We start from the raw sequence: 24,195 nt of genomic DNA on the forward strand, positions 1-24,195 counted from the left end.
GTTGCTATGTCAATGCAAATGGCCAAGAGAGTGAGCTTGAGCCGGCCATGGGGCTTAAACAGAAGCCCCTACGAAATAGAGCCGTTGTACCCCTTCACTGGGCACAACACGGGGTGACCGGACGAGCCGGTTATATCGACCGGACGCTGGATCTCATCGTCCGGTCAACGGATGCTCGCCACGTGTCATCGGCTTCAAATGCCGATTGCCCGATCTCAACGGTCAAGTGATGACCGGACGCGTCAGTTAGAAAGTGACCGGACGCAGGACCTCAGCGTCCGGTCGTTTCCAGTAAGGTTCTAAACGTGAAATTTTACGACCGGACGCGTCTGGTCATGCTTGACCGGACTCACCCGGCGTCCGGTCACTCAACGTTTCCTCTGTGCGCCTCACGTCAGCATACGTCAGCACTGACCGGACGCACCCTGCCAGCGTCTGGTCACTCTTCGCGCCAGTGTCCGGTCACAAGACCGAGACGCGTGCTCACTGCTGCTACTGACCGGACTCTTAACCCAACGTCCGGTCACTACACCACCAGCGTCCAGTCACTCTGTGAACCTCTGTCTTTTCTGTCTAGGGCGCCGGTGACACCGTTGGACTGTCCGCACTCTACGGGTGGACACTCCGCCGGTGAAGTTTCTAACCCTTGCTCAAATGTGCCAACCACTAAGTGTATCACCTTGTGCACATGTGTCAGCAAATTTTCACAAATATTTTCAAGGGTGTTAGCACTCCACTAAATGTGATGATGCACTTGAGGTCGATTCAATGGAAAATATGTCCATTATGTCTTCATGCAGCGAAGAAGCCTCACAAGATCTCAAGAGCGCCGAGCCGGAGCAAGAGGTGCAAGCCGAGGTGACTGCGCTGTCTACAAGCGCATGCCGGACGTGCCCGGTATCCCTACCAGACACGTTCGGTATGGCTGAGGCAGCCGGACAGCAGGCAGTCTATGATGATGAGGCTCAAGCCCGGTGGTGGCCAAGTGATGAGTCAACCTCAGTATCTCATGATACTCATCACTTGTGTCTCATGGCCAAGAAAAGCAAGAAGAAGGCTAGCAAGAAAGATCAAGCCAAGGAGATAGCACGAGTAGATGATCAAGAAGAGAGTGATATTGAAATTGAAGATAGCTACACTCTTGATCATCTAAGCAACAAAGACAAGCTCATTCTCATGAAGCTAGTTGAGAAGAATGATGAGCTAGAGGAAGAGAATGAGAAACAAGAGCAATCTCTTCAAAATCAAGAAAAGTTTCTCATCTCCAAATTGCAAGAGCTAAAGGGCATAAATGAGAGGTATGAAAAATTATCAATTGAGCATGCTTTAGTTACTAACTCCTCTTCTAGTGTTTCACAACTAGAGAAGGAAAACTTTGAGCTCAAGGCAAAATTAGATAAACTCTCAAGCAAATATAATGTGCTACAAGCAAACTATGTTCATCTCAAGTGCTCTCATGAAGAATTAGTAGAATCAAGCATCATGCTTGAGGTGGCTCATGAGGTTGTGATTACAACGGTAAAATCATCTCAACCTCCTACTCACACACTCACTTGTACACAATCTCAATTGAATATTTCTTGTGCTAATGAGTGTGCTTCTCAAGCAAGCCAATCTTCGATTGAGCAAAAATTTATAGAAAACATAGAGCTCAAAGAAGAGGTGAAAAGATTAAAGAAAGATGTGATTCGATTGAAGGGTAAGGAGAAAGCACAACCTTCTCAAGATAACCGTGATAACATGGTGAAGAAGCTTGAGAAGGGTTCAAACCTTGCTTCCTCCAAAACCCAACAAAAGAATCACATTTCAAGCAAGGCCAACACAACCAAGAGCAAGAAATATGAAAAAAGGATGTGCTATGGTTGTGGATTGTATGGACATGAGTGGGCTACGTGTCCACATAAGAATTGGGCCGACAAGGTTGAAGCCGCCACTCAAAAGGTTTCAATCAAGGAGGCCAAGCAAGTGAAGAGTGATGGACAAAGCGCTTGTCTCATGAGCAAGAAATTGAGGCATCCTACCAAGAAATGCCCTATATATCAAGAGTCAAGAAAGGAAGCCCAAGTTGCAACAAGAAGATGCTATGGATGCAATGAGATGGGCCACAAGGTTGATGGATGTCCATACAAGCAAAACAAGCATAGAGCAAACAAAGGTCGCATATGCTATGCTTGTGGAAGAAAGGGGCATCTAAGCTATGATTGCCCAAAAGGTAACGTCCCTAAGCCGAACACATTTGTTTATAATAATATGCTTAGGAAGACCTCAAATGGAGTTAGCACTAGCAAGGTGATGTGTTCACCACAAACTAGTACTAAGGTCATTTGGGTGCCTAAGCACTTGTTGACTAACCCAAAAGGACCCAACAAGAGTTGGGTACCAAAATGTGCTTAGGTTGATAATGTAGGTACTTGATGGTGAGATGAAAGCTTCGGGGTGGTTGAGCAAACAATTTGACAATATTCACTCAATCTATCAATCAATTCTTATCATAATCTCATATATGGTTGACCCGAAGATAAATCAATGACCATATCATTTACTTCATCTCTACCATTAATAACAAGTACCTAAAAACCTTATAGGATAGCCACTTTGTGTTTAGTGCTCAATGGCTCACAAATAAGCATATTTGTGAAATAATTGGAAGTGGCTAATTAGTTTCATTTAATAATTATCATGTTTGCCATGTGATGCTTTTAATGGCTCTCTAGTAGAGCAATGCATTTGTTCAGATGCAGGCATACAAGAAGTACTAGAGCTAAAACGAAGAATCACAAGCAACGCTTCAATTGTTTCTGTCCTGCACCTACCGGACGTGTCCGGTATGTCTACCGGACGTGCCCGGTATGGCAGGAACCAGAGCACTAATTGGGATGCAATTGAGGTTTGATCCATATGATTTCATATATCCTTAATTTGCTCAGAAGCTTGTGATCTATCAAACCTAAGTGGGTTGTGAGTATGTCTCAACGAATTTTAAATATGGCAAATCACTTTGTGTTGGTCAAAATAGAAATTTGACTCCCAAATTCTTAAAAGAATAAAGTGCTTGTTGAAAGTCATTCAAAATACTTGTGGTACTTATTTAGGGGGAGCTCAGTTTCTATTTTGCACCATTGTGGACTAACAAATTTATCTAGTATTATTTGTAGTCCTTTGGATGAAAATTGATTTCATATATGGTATGATTATTTGACAAGTGAGGTCAACATGATGTTGTCATGCCATGTATTATCTCAGTGGTGATATTGTGGACTAACAAATTTATCTAGTATTATTTGTAGTCCTTTGGATGAAAATTGATTTCATATATGGTATGATTATTTGACAAGTGAGGTCAACATGATGTTGTCATGCCATGTATTATCTCAGTGGTGATATTGTGGGCTCAAGACAAAGGTATGTATTTACATACATGCATTGTAAGTGCATCTAAGGCCCTTTATATGCTAGTGTGTGCATTTGTGTGATATAGGATAGATGTTTTTCAAAATCCCTAACTAGCATGTGTAGGTGGTGTGGTTTTTGAAAATCATGTGATTTTTGGGTCTTTGTGACCTAGTCATGTCATATTGTGATTGTTGCTACCCTTGGTTGATTATTTGCCTAATCACATGTGACATGGTTCTCTCAAGTCTACAAATATCCCTATGTCCCACTAAAATCTCTCTCAAGTTTTGAAAATCATAAATTTGCCAAATATTCAAAAAAAAGGAGAAAATCAATTCTTGGCTAATTTATGTCCCCTAAGTGAGAATCCTAAGCCTATTTCAATTGATGCAAATATTATGCCTAGGAAGGTTTGTTATGGTACCCTATTGGTTAGTATTGCAAAAATATTCCGCTATTCATACTAAGGCTATGCCTAAGTATGTTGCGTCTAACATGGAAGGACCCAAACTAGTTTGGGTACCATCGAAAAGTGGATGATCGTTTGTAGGTACCATGGCATTGGAGACTTGATTCAATGGAATTATTATTGTTCATCTTATGTTGAGTCAAGTATTGAAGCCTAGTGCAATTCTATCCCAATGCCAAGTCAAAATTGAGTGAAGTCCATATGCTATCAACATACAAGTGTCATATTCAAGTTGTGGGAATTTATTGATATATTTGAAGGCATGCAAATAAGTGGAGTTGAAGCTTGCAAAGATGATCATAAGCTATCAAGGTATATCTCTTGTTGATCAAAGTTTATTGGGTGCATATGAGTTAATTGAATTGGATATATATGCATATGTTGCTTGCTATAAGATGTTTGAATGGATTAAATGCTTAAGTAATCAAGTTTGAATTTGGTTTGATTGAATATGTTCATAAGATTTCTTCTAGTAAGTGGTTTGAATGGACATATGTCTTGTGAGAGTATTCAAACAAGTTGATTTCAAGTTTGGTTCAATTTGGAGAAAAATGGCTCAATTATTGAAATCTGTCCAATATTGAAAATCTGAGCTAGCAGTGATCATAGACATGTTTGTGTAATCAAATCTATTTGTATTGGCTTGAAATTTGGTCTGCATGCTCTACACTTATGGTATTAGTTGCTGTGCAAATTTCATGAGATTTGGATAAGTGATACTTCGGATTTGGAGTAGATCTGGTCAGCTATAGTGCAGCAGTTTTCAGCATGTACCTGTGTGGAAAGATATGAAATCTAGTAGCAATATAGAAGTCCAAAGAAGCTCAAATTTTTACAGCTACTAGAAGACTTAGTGTGTCACATCCTCACCAAATTTCGTGGTTTTTGGATATGTACTTTGGGAGATATAATTTATTCTTTGAAGAGTACAGAATCTGCCAGGAAAGTGACAATTATTGGATTGATCAAAAGTCACTTAGATTCAAAGTTCCTCAAATTAGAATCATATCTATAAGTGATTGAGGTACCTATGTTTTGGTTTTGGTTTGAGATAGAAGCATGACAAATGATGAGTACAAGACAATTTGTTTGAAGAGTGTATCTGGTACACATTTGGTACTCAAGCTAGAGATCAAGACCAAGATGAAGATGAAGATGGAGTTTAAGTTCTAGTGATAATTGGAGATCTTTTGATAGAAAGAAAAAGACTTAAACAAGTAGAAAGAAAAGGACTTAAAGAAGGATTCAAAGTTATTCATCAAATTAAGTCCAACAATATGGATCAATCAAACAAAATCCTTCAAGTGGATCAAGTGATTTTCTTTCAAGTTATTTCAAGTGAGCATCAAGGATGGTTCTTTGGAGAGAGGTCACTTCACCCTAGGCTTGGATGGCTAAAATCGAAGTGGTAATCTAAAGGAATATTTGAGGTACTTGGTTGAAGAAAATCAAGAGATTGGTCTAGAAAGCAAGCAACACCCAAAAGAGAACAAGTCATGAAATTTCAAGTGGTATTACAAGTGGTGCATCTTTTAGTTCTCTCAAGCAAGCAATGATCAAAGAAGAAGCAAGCCAACCACAACAAGAAGAGTGCACTTGATCATTAGTGATTCTCAATTCATAAGGGTGAAGAATAGGAATTTAAAGAATTGGTATCTATTGGTCTTCACCAAGCTTATAATTGGACTTCATGGTGCTATTGGAGAAATGAATTGAAATCTATATGACTATCTTCCTCTCCAATATAGCAAAGGTATCATTGTATTGTGCATGATCATTTTTCATCCCTTACTAGTATGCGGTTAGTGCATATAGTACATGCTTATAGGATCATGCATTACAAATGAAAATTTTTTAGATTCATAGACTACCACTGTTGCTTGAATGGTTATATAATCTAGTGGTTAGTGTATGAGTTTGTTCATGAGCTAGTAAACCCATGTACTTGATCTATTTTAAATTGCAAACAAGTGTCAAGTACAACCTCTTTAAGATGACAAAGGGGGAGAGGTTAATACAAAGAGGGAGAGATTAGTACAAAGTTTGTACCTTAAACACCCTTTATGCTTTGTGTGACCCTTTTTGGCGATAGATGACAAAGGGGGAGAGATATGATTAAATCTTAAGGAGGAGAGAGAGATGAAAGCTTAAGGGGGAGAGATATGGGAGAGATATGCTTAAAGCTTCAGGATAGTCTCATTTGCTTATCTTTGTACCTGAAGATATGTACTGCAGGCTGTCGTTTCTTGTTTTTGAGCTTCTTTGATGTATCTTGGATTTGAGATAGATTGTATCATGTGAAAGATGAGACTCACTTATGCTTTATCTATGTATCTCTTGAGACATGATCTTTTTTATATATCGGTGGTATCTGGACTTGAGAAAATTTGTAATGAGTGCTATGTGTGAATTACATGTGTCATATTTATTTTCATAAGGACTATGCATGCTAGAATGAAAATATTTGATGTGATGCCTTTATATTTATTCTTGTATGATATATCTTGTCATATGCATCACAGTTTCTCTTTGTCACACACACATGCACCCCACGGATGCAATGATTTAGGGGGAGTCTCCTATTTGTTTTAATATGTGCAATTGACATTTGAGGTCAGTTTGTGAATTCTAATCATAAGCACATATTAAGGGGGAGCCTCTCATAAATCATTGAACCCAAAAGTTTAAATGTTTATATCATTTTGTAAGCTTTAATCAAGTTGTCATCAATCACCAAAAAGGGGGAGATTGAAAGTGCATCTAGCCCTTTAGTGGGTTTTGGATGATTGAATGACAACGTGATTAAAGGACTAACCCGTTTGCTAAGTGTAGACAGGAAATTGATTATCTCACAGATACTTGATGAAATTGTATAAAGCCAAGAATTGATGTATTGTTGTATAAACAATCTAGTTCAAGCATAAGACAACAATGCAAATGGAATTCATGTGAAGGCTTATTTATTGTGGGATTTCAATGATCTATGTGAAAGCAAGCACGATAAAAGTTAATTAATGAGACATGAGGGATTGCATATGGAATGGTCTCATATTTGAAGCTTGCTAAATTGAAAAGAAAAAGACAACAATACAAATGAATGGATGATTCAACACAAGATGTGACTTGATGGCTTGAGATGGTGAAGATAGCAAGGAAAGGCTTTGAGGTACTAAGCAAGGGTGAAGGGCAAGCGACGGCTTGGCGGCCGAAGAACCTAGCTAGGGTGAAGAAGGAAGTACTTGCATTTAGTTGAGGTACTAATCAAGCTGCGATAGTCATATTGATGTGGAGGATCAAACCTATATTAGACAAAGCGTTGGAAGTGACTTGATGCATTTGGAGTTATTCATATTTAATGAATGGAATCAAGTCACATGCTCAAGATGGCTATGCTCAAGTGAAAAGATCAATATCAACATGATTGGCACCCTCACTTAATGAAGATTGGAAAACACGGCTTCGGTTCAAAGAGATCAACTCAAAAGGTTTAATTTCCTTATACTTTTAAATTTGAGTTAATAGGAATGCCGTACTATTAAGAGGGATGCAAGTTTAGGTGGTCTGAGGAAGATAGAGTGCTCAAGCATAATAACTAAATCAATAATGAGACACTCTAGCACTTCACGAGCACATAGAATAATTTTCTGTGACTGTCGGTGTCGGAAGTCCCGACGTAAGCCGGAACTCCCGACAGTCGGAAGTCATGACTCTTGCCGGAAGTGCTGACTCTCAGTCACAGCCTGCGCGGTGACTGTGGACGTCGGAAGTCCCAACGTGTGTCGGAACTCCCGACAGTCGGAAGTCCCGACGTGTGTCGGAAGTCCCGACAGTCAGAAGTCCCGGCCTCAGCGGTGTTGGCTGTTTGTTTAACTGTGCCCGTCGGAAGTCCCGACGTACGTCGGAAGTGATGACCGTCGGAAGTCCCGACGTACGTCGGAAGTGATGACCGTCGGAAGTCCCGACGTTTGTCAGAAGTTCCGACACTGACTTGCACACACGGACTTCTGACCTGTTGTGAACAGTGTTTTCTTCATACGTCGGAAGTCCCGAGATCTGCGTCGGAACTTCCGACGTAGATCTGAACGGTTTGATTTTCACTTGGGGTATAAATACCCCTCTCCTCACTTCTAACCGTTGCCCACTCATTTCATTGCGACAAACACTCGGCCAAACAGCCCCCAAGCATTCTAGGCTCCCCTCTCTTCACTCCCTTACTTCCAACTTCGATTCCCAAAGGGTTTGAGTGATTGGAGAGTGGATTGAGTGAGAAAAACACTTGGAGCAAGCTTGAGCACTTGATTTCTTCGTCAAGCCGGTTTGATTTGCATTTGTTACTCTTGGGGATTTTCCCCTAGCCGGCTAAGCGTCGCCCAAGAGCTTCCATCTTGTGGAAGAGCCTTGGGAAGTTTGTATTACCCTTGTTTTCTAGTGAAGAAACTCAAGTGACCTTTGTGGTATCCTTGAGTGAGGCAAGGAGGTGGAAGAGACTCCGACCTAAGTGGTCACCTCAACAACGAGGACGTAGGAGCTCCTTTGTGGGGCTGCCGAACCTCGGGATAAATCCTTGTCTCCCGCGTGCTTGTTGTTGTTGTGATTTGCTCGAAATTACTTGTTTGTGGTTGTCTTCCTCCCTCTAGCTATTTCTTAGGGTTTGGGCCTCGATCTACGGAGTGGTGGCTTATCAACGTCAAGAGAGTGACCCAACACCTTACCTTACCACTAGGAAGTGGGTTTGTAAGTTATCGGCATCACAAAGTTCATTTTAGCACTTGTAGTTCATTTCCCGTAGGGGTCGGAAGTGCTGACAGTTTGCGTTGGAAGTTCTGACCCAAGCTGTTGGGACTTCTGACACGTCGGAAGTTCTGACCCAAACGTCGGGACTTCTGACACGTCGGAAGTTCTGACCCAAACTGTCGGGACTTCCGACATTAACAGACTAGTGCATTTTGATTCAACTCTTTGGTTGCCGCTGTTTGGCTCCCTAGGTTTATCTAGTATCTTTTATACACTTTGTGGCTAACTTGTGAGGGGTTGTATTACTTTGATTTGGAGTTTCTATTTTGGAAACTCCTATTACTAATCGTTTCCGCATTTAAAGGTGTTGATTTTTTAGAAACGCCTATTCACCCCCCTCTAGGCGACATCCTAGATCCTTTCATGAGGTAACTCAATGACACGAGCAATCCACTAGGGTTACCTTTCGGCTCTCCGCCGGGGAAGGCACAAGACCCCTCACAATCACCACGATCGGAGCCGAAGACAATCGCCAACCTCCGCTCAACGATCCTCGTTGCTCCAAGCCGTCTAGGTGGCGACAACCACCAAGAGTAACAAGTGAATCCCGCAACGAAACACGAATGCCAAGTGCCACTAGATGCAATCACTCAAACAATGCGCTTAGATTCTCTCCCAATTTCACAATGATGATGAAACAAAGATGGAGATAAGTGGGAGGGCTTTGGCTAAGCTCACAAGGTTGCTATGTCAATGCAAATGGCCAAGAGAGTGAGCTTGAGCCGGCCATGGGGCTTAAACAGAAGCCCCTACGAAATAGAGCCGTTGTACCCCTTCACTGGGCACAACACGGGGTGACCGGACGAGCCGGTTATATCGACCGGACGCTGGATCTCATCGTCCGGTCAACGGATGCTCGCCACGTGTCATCGGCTTCAAATGCCGATTGCCCGATCTCAACGGTCAAGTGATGACCGGACGCGTCAGTTAGAAAGTGACCGGACGCAGGACCTCAGCGTCCGGTCGTTTCCAGTAAGGTTCTAAACGTGAAATTTTACGACCGGACGCGTCTGGTCATGCTTGACCGGACTCACCCGGCGTCCGGTCACTCAACGTTTCCTCTGTGCGCCTCACGTCAGCATACGTCAGCACTGACCGGACGCACCCTGCCAGCGTCTGGTCACTCTTCGCGCCAGTGTCCGGTCACAAGACCGAGACGCGTGCTCACTGCTGCTACTGACCGGACTCTTAACCCAACGTCCGGTCACTACACCACCAGCGTCCAGTCACTCTGTGAACCTCTGTCTTTTCTGTCTAGGGCGCCGGTGACACCGTTGGACTGTCCGCACTCTACGGGTGGACACTCCGCCGGTGAAGTTTCTAACCCTTGCTCAAATGTGCCAACCACTAAGTGTATCACCTTGTGCACATGTGTCAGCAAATTTTCACAAATATTTTCAAGGGTGTTAGCACTCCACTAAATCCTAAATGCATATGCAATGAGTTAGAACATCTAGTGGCACTTTGATAACCGCATTTCAATACGAGTTTCACCCCTCTTAATAGTACGGCTATCTAACCTAAATGTGATCACACTCGCTAAGTGTCTTGATCACCGAAACAAAATGGCTCCTACTATTTATACCTTTCCTTTGAGCCTTTTGTTTTTCTCTTTCTTCTTTTCAAGTTCAAGCATTTGATCATTACCATGTCATTACCATCGTCATGATCTTCGCCATCGCTTCATCACTTGGAGTAGTGCTATATATCTCATAATCACTTTGATAAACTAAGTTAGCACTTAGGGTTTCATCAATTAACCAAAATCAAACTAGAGCTTTCACGCGTCAGCTTCGCCTCCCGTTCGCCGACGACGTCCGTGCTCGCGGCACGCTTCCTCGGCGCGGGAACGTCGCCGCGCCTCTCTGCCTCCCGCTCACCGCCAGCGGACGCGGCCGTAGGCTCGCGACGCACCGCCAAAGACGCGACCTCCCGATCTCCCTCCTCAGAGGAGAGATCATGTTGTCACCCACCTCCGAGGGGTCCTCCGACTCGAGCTCCGCCTCGACGTCGCTCCTATTCTCCTCAGCCCACACGCGCCGGGCGATATCCTGCTCCTTCTGGTACTTTCTCCAAGCTTCCTCAGCTCTCTTCTTTTTGGCATCCGCCGCCTCCTTCAGGGTGGCTTGCCGAGCCACGCCCTCCGGCTCCTTCGGAAGGTGCGGTCGGGACTTGTAAACTCCAAGTCCCTACGAAACGGACGACTCAAAGTCAAGATACGTGAGAGCAAAAGGGGAAAAGAACACGGAGTAAAGGAGAGGGGAGCGTACCAGAGTGGACATCTTCGCAGCATGAAGAGGTTCAGGCTTTCCATCAAGGGTCTCACTGGCCCTCAGTTGTAGCACCCGATCAAGACGACTCCATACCTCATATGTCGCCAACTCCTCTGGCGATGCGCGGTCGGGGTCCGTCGGGCTGGAGTACATCCACATCGGTCGCGTCCCCTCCGCCAGCGGAGCGACCAGACGGTGGAAGGTGTGGAACACCCGCACCCCGTCAAGGCCGTGCCGCACGAGCTTCTGGAGCTCTGCCTCGATAATCTCCACCTTCTGCTGCTGGCTGGCGGGGCCCCACGACCAGCTCTCCTGCCTCTCCGGCCTCCTGCCGGTAAAAGGCGGGAACGGCGCCTCCGCCGGGTTCCTGATGTAGAATCATTCCCCATGCCACCCCCGATTGAAATCGCAGGTGGTGTACGCGAGGTACGAGCCCGACGCGCTCGGTTTCTTCTGCAGCGCGAAACCCCCCACCGGCGCGACCCTGAGCGGCTTTCCATCCGACAATGCTCGCCCAGAGAACATCCGCCGGAAGAAATCCACGTGCGGCTTCATCCCGAGGAAGGCCTCGCACACGGTGACGAATCCGGCGAGGTGCAGCACCCTAGTCGGATTGAGGTGCTGCAGCTCTAGGCCCCACTCATTGAGGAGCCCGCGCAGGAACCAGTGCGCGCGGTATCCTAACCTGCGCTCATGGAACGCGAGGAAGGAGACAACCTCGCCGTCCCGAGGTCGCGGGAAATCCTCCCCCGCAGGAGCCCTCCAGTGCGCCACCTTCGGCGGCAGTACCCCCTTATCGGCGAAGGCGCCCAGTACCGACTCCCTCACGACGAATGACCTCCAGCTCGACATTGCGCTCCGGATTCGCGAATGGATCTGTGAGTTTTCTCCTCTCCCCTCGCTCTCCCCTTTTCTCTCCTAAGAACCGCCGCGACACTCAAACGCTCTTGGCGAGAAGGAAGAAGGAGAAGAGGCGACATATGAGGAATAGGCGAAGGAACGGAACGAAAGCCCTCTCTCTTCCCCTACTTAAAGAAGGAGGCACAGCAGTTGGGGAAACGCGAGGGATTGGGGCGAAAAACCTTCTCCCTTCCCCCATTCAATGCGGATGAGAAACGATGGGACGGCGACTGGTCAGACGGGACGTGGCCTGGGTATGGCCCACCACTACCGCACGTCGGGCGCGAGAAACAAAGCGCAACTGTGCGCAGGTGGCTCTCCGCCTTCCCAGGCGGGACTTGGAAAGGCCCAAAACAATGGGATCTCCGCTCAGGAGAGACCAACGGGCTTCCTGAGTCAATCGGACGGCTGAGGCGAACGCCGAGAGACGGGTAAGGAGCAGAGGGACGCCCCATGTGGGCCATGCCGACCCCGTCACGAACGACAAGCGCGGATCTCGGTCGGACATTTCCGATTGAAGCTCCTCAAACCCCGTCACTCGAGTCATCAAGGTAACATTACCAGCCCAAGGCCCGCTTCAGCAGGCGATGACGGCGTCGAGGTCGAGGGGGCCACCGGCCGCGTCGGCGGCATCAGAGAGGAAAGGGAAGAACAGGAGGGGCAGTAGGGGGCGAGGGGCAGCACGGGAGCGCGGTGGCGGCGGCGGTGCATGGAGCCATGGAGGAGGCCTCGAGGCAGATCCGCAGCGTCAATGGCCATGGCAAGCTCAAGCTTGTTCATCTCATTCCAGTAAGAAAAATAAAAAAAACAACAAAAATCACAGGGCTCTAGATCTCACGGATTAATCACAAGTCCACAACACCACAAAAGAAATCGGAAAATAGAGAAATCGGACAAAAGTCATGCAATCACACAAATCAGAGAAAAGGGAGAGGGAGCTCAGAGGAGAGGCACGCTGCCTGCGCCCGGATCCATGGGGGAGGAGGCCGCTGTGTTGCCCCTGCGCACGGATCCGAGGGAGAGGACTCTACGTCACCGCTGCGCGTGGATCCGTGGGGAGGAGGCCTCTGTGCCGCCCCTGCGCACGGATCCGAGGGGGAGGAGGAATCTACGCCGCCCCTGCGCGTGGATCCATGGGGAGGAGGCCCCTGCGCACGGATCCGAGGGGGAGGACTCTACGCCGCCCCTGCGCGTGGATCCGTGGGGAGGAGGCCGCCCTGCGAGGAAGAAGAGAGGACGCCGCAGGAAGAGGCCGCCGCGCTGCGCCACCGTGCGTGCGGTTCTGAGGGGAGGGGCCGTCGCCGCGCCCTGAGCTCGGTTATGAGGGAGGGAGAGCGAAGACGCCGAGAGGGAGAGGGAGAGGCGAGAGGCGGAGAGGCGGAGCGGGGATGGGCGATGGCTGCTGGCTGTTGCGTTTGCGTGGGCATGGGGCTGCGCCGCCTGCGCGGGGCCATATGAGGAGGGGGAGGCGGCAGGTCGGGCCGCTAGCGGGCCGGCTGCTCTGTAGCAGGCCGTGCTTGGGCCCGCTAGCCTCCGTGCCGGGCCATGCTTGGGCCGGGCCAAAAAACGGGCCTTGGGCCGGGCCGACGGGCTCGGGATGCATGGCCAAGTATGGCCCTCGCACAGTCTGCCCCGAAGCAGACAGGGTCATCTCAACCTTCTCGTTCGATCCTAAACTCGAGCCAAACCCACAGAATCTCCATCGAGGTGAGGCCAGCGGGCCACCCGGGTTGGTCTCCGGAACGACCCAGGCATCTGCCGGGTTGCGGGTTAAGGAGCAGTGGAATGCCACATGAGGGCTATGCCGACCCCGTCACGAACGACGGACCCTCGAGCCATCGAGGCAAGCGACGTTAGCTCAGCCCCTCCGGTTATGAAAAACCGCGGACGGGGTAACGCACGAAAACTCCAACTCAACCTAACCCCTACCGAGCCCAACGGGGCTCAGGGGCTCAAGACGCCCAATGCCTCGGCGCGCCCGATGCTTGGATCCGCGACTCGCCCGATCCCTCGGCGCACCCGACGCCTGGACCCGCGACTCCGACTCGCCCGTCCCTTGGCGCGCCCGAAACTTGGATCCGCGACTCCGACTCGCCTGCCCCTCGGCGCGCCCAACGCCTGGATCCGCGACTCCGACTCGCCTGCCCCTCGGCGCGCCCAACGCCTGGATCCGCGACTCCGTCTCGTCCGATCCCTAACCTGCCTCGGCTGTGCCCGACGTCAGGATCCGCGACTCCGTCTCGCCCGATCCCTAAACTGCATCGGCTGCGCCCGACGCCAGGATCCACGACTCCGTCTCGCCCGATCCCTAAAAACTACCTCGGCTGCGCCTGACGCCAGGATCCGCGACTCCATCTCGCCCGATCCCTAAACTGCCTCGGCTGCGCCCGACGCCAGGATCCACGAGTCCGTCTCGCCCAATCCCACACGCCCGCTGACAAAATCCCGCAGGCGATTCTGCCCGAATTGCCCGGGGGCTCGGGAGCTACACCCGCTGACGAAACAAAACTTCCCCCGCTGGCAACACAAACCCCCCAGACGATTCTACCCGAATCACCCGGGGCTCGGGGGCTACACCCGCGGGTGAGATCGCGCGCACCCGCCGTCAAGACAAAAATCCCCTAAACGATTCTACCCGAATCGCCCCGGGGCTCGGGGCCTCCGGGTTTATAAACCCGGGGTCCCTCATGGACCGGCTTCCCAGCAAAGGCTCGGCCCAGCAGACGACGTTGCGAACGATGCGCAACTCCTGGGCTGGCCCAAAAACCTAACAACAGGACAAAAGGGCGAACCAACCTCCGACCGGAAGGCCTGGCCAAGGAGGAACGGCGTCCGTTTTCGACTCTGGCCCGCCTCTCGACCGGAGGGCCTGACCGAGGAGGAACAACGCTCGCTTCCGACTCCGGCCTGACTCTCCGACCGGAAGGCCTGGCCAAAAAGGAACGGCACTCGCTTCCGACTCCGACCAGCGTCTCCGACCGGGGATGCACCGAACCTCTGCTTACAGCTCTTTTCCGACTGGCGCAGTCGGAGCCGACTGGGACCAACCGACCGGGGACGCCCGCTCGGTAATGACCCAGGGAACGGGCAGAGCAAGTAAAGCAGGACGCACAAAGTCACCCGCAATACCAAGGACCGTACCCTGTACACCTGCAAGGCAGTACCGACAGGACATGTCAGAAGGGTGCCCTGTAAGTCTGTAACGTTCCAGGCATGTCAGAACCCAAGCAGTGTTGTCGGCGCCGACATTTGCCCTACAGTGTTCTGGGCGCCCTCAAACTCCCATACCAGGCGAACATGGTAAAACCTCCTACATGCCTCTGGGCATCAACAGTATGGCAGACACCGACATCTGCCATACCGGAAGAAGACGACGCAACCTCCCACATGCATCTAACATCAACAGTGTTGTGGGCGCCCACAATCGTCTTGTACCCGACGGCGTGGGCAACAAGACTTAGTAGCATACGTACTCTCTCTCTCTCTTGTAAGGCCGCCCCCTTCATCTATAAAAGGGGACGCGCGCTCTCCCAATAGGGGAGATCGATCAACTCCGAGAGGATTAGTTCACTCACACACAACAACAGAACCACTAGGTTCAAACCTCGAGCACACGCTCAAACACTCAACGCACGTAGGAGCTCCCGTCACTCTCGGCCCTTCAGACCAGAGTCTGACCGGACCTCTTGCACCCCCAATCTTACTTTCTTCCGTTTGTAACCCCACAACAAACTTCGAGCACCTGGGCTCAGAAATAAAGTCACCGACTGATTCAAACTGTACGTAGGCTACGTTTCCTGAACCAGTATAAACCATGTGTCATTGAGTGCTAGGTCACATCCGACACAACGTACGGCAAAACTACAAATATTTACGTGTTGGTCACTTTCTGCACCGACAGGTACTTTTCCATGACTATATATTAGGAATAACTCGCACTTCTGCTTTAGATCAACAATCCGACAGTTTCCTGGCTATTCTTGTGTATTTGGTTGTATGTTCAGGTTGTAAGATCATCAATGTGTTGTTAAACTGTGAGAACTATACGTACCACCTTATCCTTCTGAGTCCTGAGATATAAAAGTTGAAAGCGGCCCTGTTGTCTTATGAAATCTTTATTGTTTCCAAGCAAGAATTATTTATTGATTAAAGCTTCCTTACTCTTGAAAGTGTAACCAAATTCATCTGATCTTGTTTCATTATAAAATCAAGTTTGATGTTGTATATGCTGTTTACAAGAATATCGGGCCATTGTTGGTCTGATTCACTCGTATAGACAAAACCGCTTTGTTTAATGGACTTTGGATTCAATCCCCATGTTGTCCTAGACCCTTTTCCTCTTATATTTTTATAAAGGATTATGCTATCTCTATTATGGTTTGTTTGCTCTGTTTACATGCTATGGAATATGTACCATGGTTCATCAGCTATTTTGTTGCGCATATTGTTCACCGTGTAACATGCTCATCTTGCAAGAACCTAAACAGGCAACCATGTAGTTCCACAGAGTAATTGTACAAAATACTCTGGTAGTTTTACCAAGATTTTTCCGTACTTTTATGCTTTCCAGCAGTTGAGATTAATTGCTGTGTCTATTTAGGTATTTAATTACTCTATTTTAGCAAGCTAAAGTTTTCTTTGTCAGCTGTCAGTTTTTTCAAGATATCTGCTCGCAATTGGAAAACGACTTCAGGAAATCATTAGAAACTGAGGTTGCTTCTAAAACCCATGCATAAGTCCAAGTTAGAGTTAGTGCTTCTGACATTTTCTATTTTTGTCATTGACAGGTCACCGATGAACATGAAGAAGATGCTATTAGGCCTTTGCCTTGGTACCCGGGTAATCTTGCATGGCATTTGAACTTTTCTCGAATGCAGCTTAGGAGAAACCAGGCACTTGAGAGGTAAACACAATAACAGATGCTGTGTGATGTTCATTTTGCGATAATCTTGTCAAGTAGCAATATGTTATGTATATGGTATATTTTGAGAGAATCTTGTCAAATTGTAGTATGTAGAAATTACTTTGAACTTATTATGTTTTCATGTTGAAGGTCCTTGTAAGAGTTTTGAGGTGCTAACTTAAAATAAGTACATAAACTTTTTGTATTGCCTCAGATTTGCAGATGCATTGGCTGTGTATTCATATGCAAAATAAGTAATAACTAATGCCATATTGTGATGTAAAGAAAGGTTTTCCTTTTCTTTATTTTTGAAAAAATGATTTTGTTGAAAACTATTGTTGTGCGTAATAGTTCCTGTCACTGCAATATTCATGTTGGTCATTTTAATATTCCAGTGAGATAATTGTTTGTTCAACATTGACTTTTTTATCACTCAGTTTTCATGAATTCTTGAAGCGAGAGAATGAAGTTGGCAACATAACTAGGCAAGAGGCTGTCAGTATGGTAGGTACCTGATTCTTTTTTTCAGGGATGTGCTGTACTATTTATGTATTATTGTACATATCTTGGGTCAATCTTGTTTCAATGGTATGTATTGTTGCAGGTTCCACCACTGTTTCTGAATGTGCAACCTGATCATCATATTCTTGACAGTATGTTATCTATCAACCTTGTTCACAATATTTACATATTGTGTAGTTTAAGTAACAGCCTGTTACTCATGTACTGTCTGTTTGTCTAATGGCTACCTTTTCCAGTTTGTGAGGTTTTCAGCTAACAAGTTTGTGCAATAGTTATGTACATGTTTAAAATTACTGATATTTTTCTGCACGTGAGTAAACACGTCTAAAGGAAAAGAGAAAAATGATTACCATTCTAGTTACACCTTGTGTCTGACTACCCATCGACTAGCTGGATCTCTCATTGAAGCTGAAACTTTCTGTGCTTGACCTTTAGCCTTTATCTTGAACTTAATCAAGGGCAAACAGTTTCTACTTGGTCATAGTATTCATCTTGTATCTTGAGACTGGTGATTTCTCTAACCATGGTCTCATTTTTATTATCTTATTATGCAGTGTGTGCTGCTCCAGGATCTAAAACTTTCCAGTTACTTGAGATGATTCACCAGTCAACGAAGCCTGGAATGCTTCCAAATGCCCTGGTGTGTTTCAATATATATCACATGTAACTGATGTACTTACAAGTTTTTTTGGGTTCCTATTGGTTTTCAGAAAGGTATTGATTGCGTCATTAGTTATCTTACCTGATGCTTCCCCCATATAATCAGGTGGTAGCTAATGATGTTGATGTGCAAAGATGCAATCTTCTTATTCACCAGACCAAGAGAATGTGTACAGCTAACCTGATTGTGACAAATCATGAAGCACAAAACTTTCCTGGTTGTAATCTTGCAAAGTTCTCTTCAGAAGTGTGTATGGATGAGGCAAAGCTGCAGAGGTTGGAGTTTGACCGCGTTCTTTGTGATGTGCCTTGTAGTGGTGATGGGACTGTCCGTAAGGCTCCTGATATGTGGAGGAAGTGGTGAATACTGATTCATTTGTTCATTTTGCTACTGTGTTCACTTAGATTCTTATCAATTGGATTGACTATTCAGGAATGCTGGTATGGGGAACGGACTTCATCGCCTGCAAGTGGAGATCGCTATGCGTGGTAAGGATTAAAACATGTTTGGAGCATTACCTGATTCATAACTCTTCAGTTGGTTCATTATGTTAGAATTTTCTTTTTTGAAATGCTTTAAACATTTACCTTTGCAGTGTTCAGCTGTTGATCTTCTTGCACAAGTGAACTGTTGTCATCATTCTTTGATTATGATTTAGGTCCTTGCAGTTGTGGCTCTCCATTAAATCTTTCATGAATTTGATTGCATTGCCAATTTGATAGCTTATTACTCCTTCAGAACTTGCAAATCTCTTTATATATTTACTCTTTATATATAGGATAACAATACATAAGCATAAAATTCGGTTTGTTTCATATCAATCATGTATTTTGGAAACTGACATGAAATTGATATACGTATATGTTTCTCCAACTATGGCGAGTAAATGCTAAGTTATTTCTGCTATTAGGGATTTGTTACTCATGAGATTAGGTTTGCATATTTGATTATTTGTTGCTTGTTCAGGTATGGGTTTGCTCAAAGTGGGTGGGAGGATGGTTTATTCAACATGTTCAATGAACCCTGTTGAAAATGAAGCTGTTGTTGCTGAGGTATTTTTTTATTGTTGATTTCAACTGTAACATTTACTGTATAAATATTTGGTTTGGTCAAATATTCTTCTCTTTTTTGTTTTGGTAGTTTCATGGTTGGATCTCTCCTTGAAAAATAGTGCTCAGGGCATATTAAGTCTGTTATCCAAGAAATGCTTGGCCAACATGACATGTTCTTTTTTTTATATTGATTTTGTAATTTACTCATTTATAGCTTCTCAATTTTGTACATTTTTGTAACATCAACAGTGTTCTGCATAACTCCACAGATTTTGCGGAGATGTGGGGACTCTGTTGAACTTCTTGATGTTTCTAATGAGCTACCTGAATTAGCCCGTCGTCCTGGACTTAGCACCTGGAAGGTTAGTATACATGTTTCTAAAACCATTCATATTAAATATATTATGATGTCTTGCATGATTAAATTTGGTTTCCTGCGAACCTAGGGTTTGATATCCTTTCTGGAAGCAAACACATTCAGGAAACTTTTGCACATGACACAGAACCTCTTTAGTCATTCAGCAGTGCACAGTGCATCTGCTGGTACATGTGAAGTTGCATTTTCATATTGTACAATTTCTGCTTAACTGTGTTGTTTATTTATTTCCTTTTGTTATCCTCAATAGTTTTTGGCACCTGAAATAAGTAAAGAGGAGACAAGTGTGCTAATTTTTTAACTGAAAAATAAATCTTTGTATTATGACACTTTCTCAATAATAATATGTGGGTATAAACATGTGTTTCAACTTGTTTACAGTTTTTTCTCTGTCTATAGTATTTGTTTGCATTGTACACTTTCAGTTGGTATCCACATTTGAGTCACACGATTCTATCTTCTGGGGTCTCCATAAAATTTTATAATTCAAGGTAGTAAAATTTTTATCCTGCTCTCCCCTCAGTAGTTCAAGTATTGCAGGTACGGGATAGAGGGCCTTGGTTTGGTGTGCACGAAGATGTACCTCGCTACAGGAAGCATGTGATATCACCAAGTATGTTTCCCTCTGGGAAAGGCAGCAAAGATAGTCTTACGGTGAGCAACAGCGTTGAGGTCAACACAGATGTAGCTGATGCAGACATGAAGGATTCCAACAGACATGGGAGAGGGAGAACAAGAAACAAATATAACAATTGATGACAGCAATAATGGTGACAATCTGAAAAACCGAAGAGGGAACCAAAGTTGATTGCTGAGTCTGGTGAAGCTACAGCTAGTAGTTATAAAAAGTTAAATTCTACTCCCATCCGTACAGAACATTCAGATTATCCACTGCATCGCTGTATGAGAATTGTTCCTCATGACCAGAACAGTGGGGCAGTTTTTCATTGCAGTCCTTCATAAACTCTCCCCTACTGAACGGTAATATTCTTCCACATTCATTTATCCTGCATATTTCGTTGTTTACTACATCAATCTCACATACATTACAGTTACGGTTTCTACTTCCTAGTGCTTAAGTATGGTAAATATCGCACCTTTTCAGAGAACCAGGTGGTAGATGGGGTAAAAAGTGAGCAGAATATTTCAAAAGACAAAATTGAGAAATCTGGAGAAAGATTTAGGATCAGATAAGGCATCATCTGAAGAAAATATAGTGCATCAGCAAGTGATTGATAACACAAATGTTCTGGATGGAGAACAAAATGGAGACAGGGATAACAAAAGTTCAAAAGATAAGAGCTCAGAGGATTCTAAGGTGAATGTTAATGAGGCGGAAAATGGTCAAGCAGGAACAAGGGATAGGAGGAGGCAGCAGAACCAAGGCAGGTGGAGAGGGGTTGACCCTGTGATATTTTTTAAAGATGAAGTGACAGTCAAAAGTATTGTATCTTTCTATGGTATCTCAGATTCATTTCCACTTGAAGGTCATCTCGTGACTAGAAATCCTGATACTAGTCATGTGAAGAGAATATACTATGTGTCAAAATCTGTCCAAGATGTTTTGGAGCTCAACATAAAAGTTGGCGAGCGGCTTAAGATCACCTCACTAGGCCTAAAGATATTTGTAGGTGTCCAATTAATTTCTGTTCTTTATCAACCTAAACTATTATCAGAAGCTGACATTTTTTATTTAACATTGTGATTTATTCTACCATTGTACTCTCTTTCAGGAAAGGCAGTCTTCAAAGGAAGGCTCGCCATGCACATTTAGGTTGTCATCAGAGGGATTGCCGCTCCTGCTTCCATACATCACAAAACAGATTCTATATGCATCTGCAATTGACTTTCCAGCATCTTTTACAGTACAGGACTATTAAGTTTCCTGATTTTGTGGATGCAAAATTTGGTGAGGAAGCTTCAGCTTTGCTTCCAGGTTGCTGTGTCGTAGTTTTACGTGAAGGTAAGAGCAACAATTTTTTGTAGTTTAAAAGATGAACTCAAAACTTGAGCAAACTAAACATCTGATGATGGCTGAAAATCTTTCTTAAAATTTCAGGGCATCAGGATATAGGATCCATAGCTACAGATCCCTCAGCCATTGCCATTGTTTGCTGGAAAGGAAAGACCAATTTGTGTGTCATGGTTTCTCCACTAGATGGGAAAGAACTGCTTGAGAGGATTTCATTGCGTTTTGGACTCAAAATTCCCAAAGGGGATAAAGAGAAACCCAGCCAGGAGATTGCTGGATCTGACGAGCTGCTTGATTGTGCCACTGAGGCGGACGATCAAGAATGTTTTCCTGAAAGCAAAGCATCTGACATCGAAATTTCAGATGCTAAGGATGCTGAGTAGCTTACTACGTATACTACACAGGAGGTAGCTAGCTGTATCATACGAGTTGGCTATTTGTTTTCAGTCACTTCAGTTGCTAAGGAGAGAGAGTTGCCACATGGGAACGCACATGATATTAGACACAAAACACCTGGTAATCGTGCATGGTGACACCACATCGTGATAATCCCTCCCTGCAACTGTAAACTTATAACCTGTTTGTTTTTCTCCGAGAGGTATCGCATCGATTTTAAAATTTTGCACTGAACACTGAATCCAGTGAAGTTTGAGACGAGAATATTTTTCGAGACATTATGTGTAAGTTCACTCTGAATGCTGAGATCTGAAATTTTCCGAGGCTAACTAGTGATTAGAGGCCTGTTCTTGTGGCGGTATTGTTGAGCACCAGTCACAGAACGAACAAGCCTGTTCGCTTGCTCGTAAACTGATCGTAAATTTTCAGCCGGGAACAGTATTTTTCTCTCACACCAAATCAGCCAGCAGTAAATAATCCACGATCGTTTACGGTCCTCCCGAACAGGCTGAAGATGATCGTCCATTATCTCCGTTGTCGTCAAAGGGCAGCACGTGCTTAGAAATGTCTTGCATGACAAACTCAAACTGGCAAACTTGATTTTTCGGACGAATTGATCTAATGGTTGGACCTATAATTCTTGTACAGGGACATACTGAACTCAGAGCTCTGAAAGTCTGCCACAGGAGTTTGGTCTCCGCATCTGGCGCCGACCGAGGCAAATCTTTGGCACTGAAAGTGAGAAAAGTCTGCCACAGGAGTTTCTTGGTCTCCGCATCTGGCGCCGACGGAGGCAAATCGTCTCGGTTTCCCCTCCCAGTAACGCAAGTAACCAGCGCCCATACGTTCAAGTCCAAGCAGGTTGAAGGGAGCACCGAAGAAGAAATTGACGTCGTCATGGTGGAGCACGCGACACAGACCAGACCAGACCGGAAGATGTTCCGCGCTAACAACGGTGTACTCCCTCCTGTCATAAAATAATTGTCGCTGCGATACTCATGCCGGTCAAACTTTCTTAAATTTGGTTAGTAAATTTGGTTAGGTTTATAGAAAATATTAGCAATATTTATATCTTTAAATAAGTTTATTACGAAAATAGATTCAATGATCTATCTAATGATATTAGTTATGTATTATAAGTATTAATTTTTTTTGTATATATTTGGTCAAGTTAAGAGTGTTTGACTACTCAGGATGTGAGAACAATATTTATTTTGGGACGGAGAGAGTAACTCGCACTGACGATAGGAAACAAGGAAATGGTAAGATAGCCTACGTTATTATAGGTCGTTTTAGTTCCACATTAAGTTAAAATTTCTCTAATCATAATAAGTTTTATAAAAATACACTAACATCTATAACATTAAAAATTAAATCAGTTTTACATGAAATGTGTCTTGATGGTGTGTTTTGGAACTTGTAGATGTTAAATACTCCATCCTGTTCCAAATTATAAGTCGCTTTGACTTTTTTGGTTCATCCATTTTGTTATGTATCTAGACATATTATTATATCTAGATGTATAGCAAAATAGATGTACCAAAAAAAGTCAAGCGACTTATATTTGGAACAGAGGGAGTAGTTTAAAAAAATATGATTAAAGTTAGACTGACATATAATTTGTAAAGGAGGAAGTGCGACTTTAGCTTGGATAAACATCCTATTAATCACATTTCACATGCATGCTTGGTGGATCGGCTAAGCATTTGGATGTGATTAATTTGAAGGTCTTTGGTTTCAGTAACCATTCCATCCAAGGAGGTGGTGCATCATGAGTCTATTTATTAAATTTAGTGTGAATGTGTGTAGGAACTCTGGTTAGCCTAGACGGGCATTGAATAGGCCTGTCAAAACAAACACTCAAACTTTCATCAAATTCAATCTGCGACACTACCGTTCTGACCTCGCGGCACTACGGATAGCAGCACTGCTGGGCCAGAACAGCGGCACTGCAGCATCTGTAGACAACTTCGAGTCACAGTTCAAAATCAGTGAATATAAACTTGAATCAGAGAAATTTCTTAGCTTCCTGCAGATATGAGATTCACATATTGAGAGCTAGAAGTGGTAGAAACACAACACACAAGTAGATCGACCACAAACCCTAAAAATCACCTCAACAACAACATGAAATGCAAATGATGTAAATCAAGCACAAGGTGACACGATGATTTAACCCATGGTTCAGCTCACCACCAAGCCTTGCCTACGTCCACGTTGTTGAGGTTAGCCACTAAGGCTAGGGCTTTGCAACCCTTCCTCGTTCTCAAGTCAAGAGACTCAACTCTTGAGATGAGGGGTGAGTTTACTAGCTTCAAAAGGTGGTTACAAACCTCCTGGGGCTACCATACAAGTTGGCAAGCTCCACGGACGACTGCTCTAGCCGGCTAGGAGCAAAGCTTCCAAGAGTAATAAACACAACCACCGGCCAAAACATGAATCCAAGTGCTCTTTTGAGTTGGGGAATCAAATGATCTGCTCTCC

At 44.9% G+C, this 24,195-nt stretch overlaps 1 pseudogene; it reads left to right on the forward strand.

Annotated features, from left to right (window-relative positions):
* Positions 1–22,058, forward strand: part of LOC136549928 (uncharacterized) — a 32,892-nt pseudogene extending 10,834 nt beyond the window's left edge.
* Positions 22,059–24,195: the final 2,137 nt, after the last annotated feature.

This window comes from Miscanthus floridulus, chromosome 4, assembly GCF_019320115.1.
Source record: "Miscanthus floridulus cultivar M001 chromosome 4, ASM1932011v1, whole genome shotgun sequence".
Classification (NCBI taxonomy): domain Eukaryota; kingdom Viridiplantae; phylum Streptophyta; class Magnoliopsida; order Poales; family Poaceae; genus Miscanthus; species Miscanthus floridulus.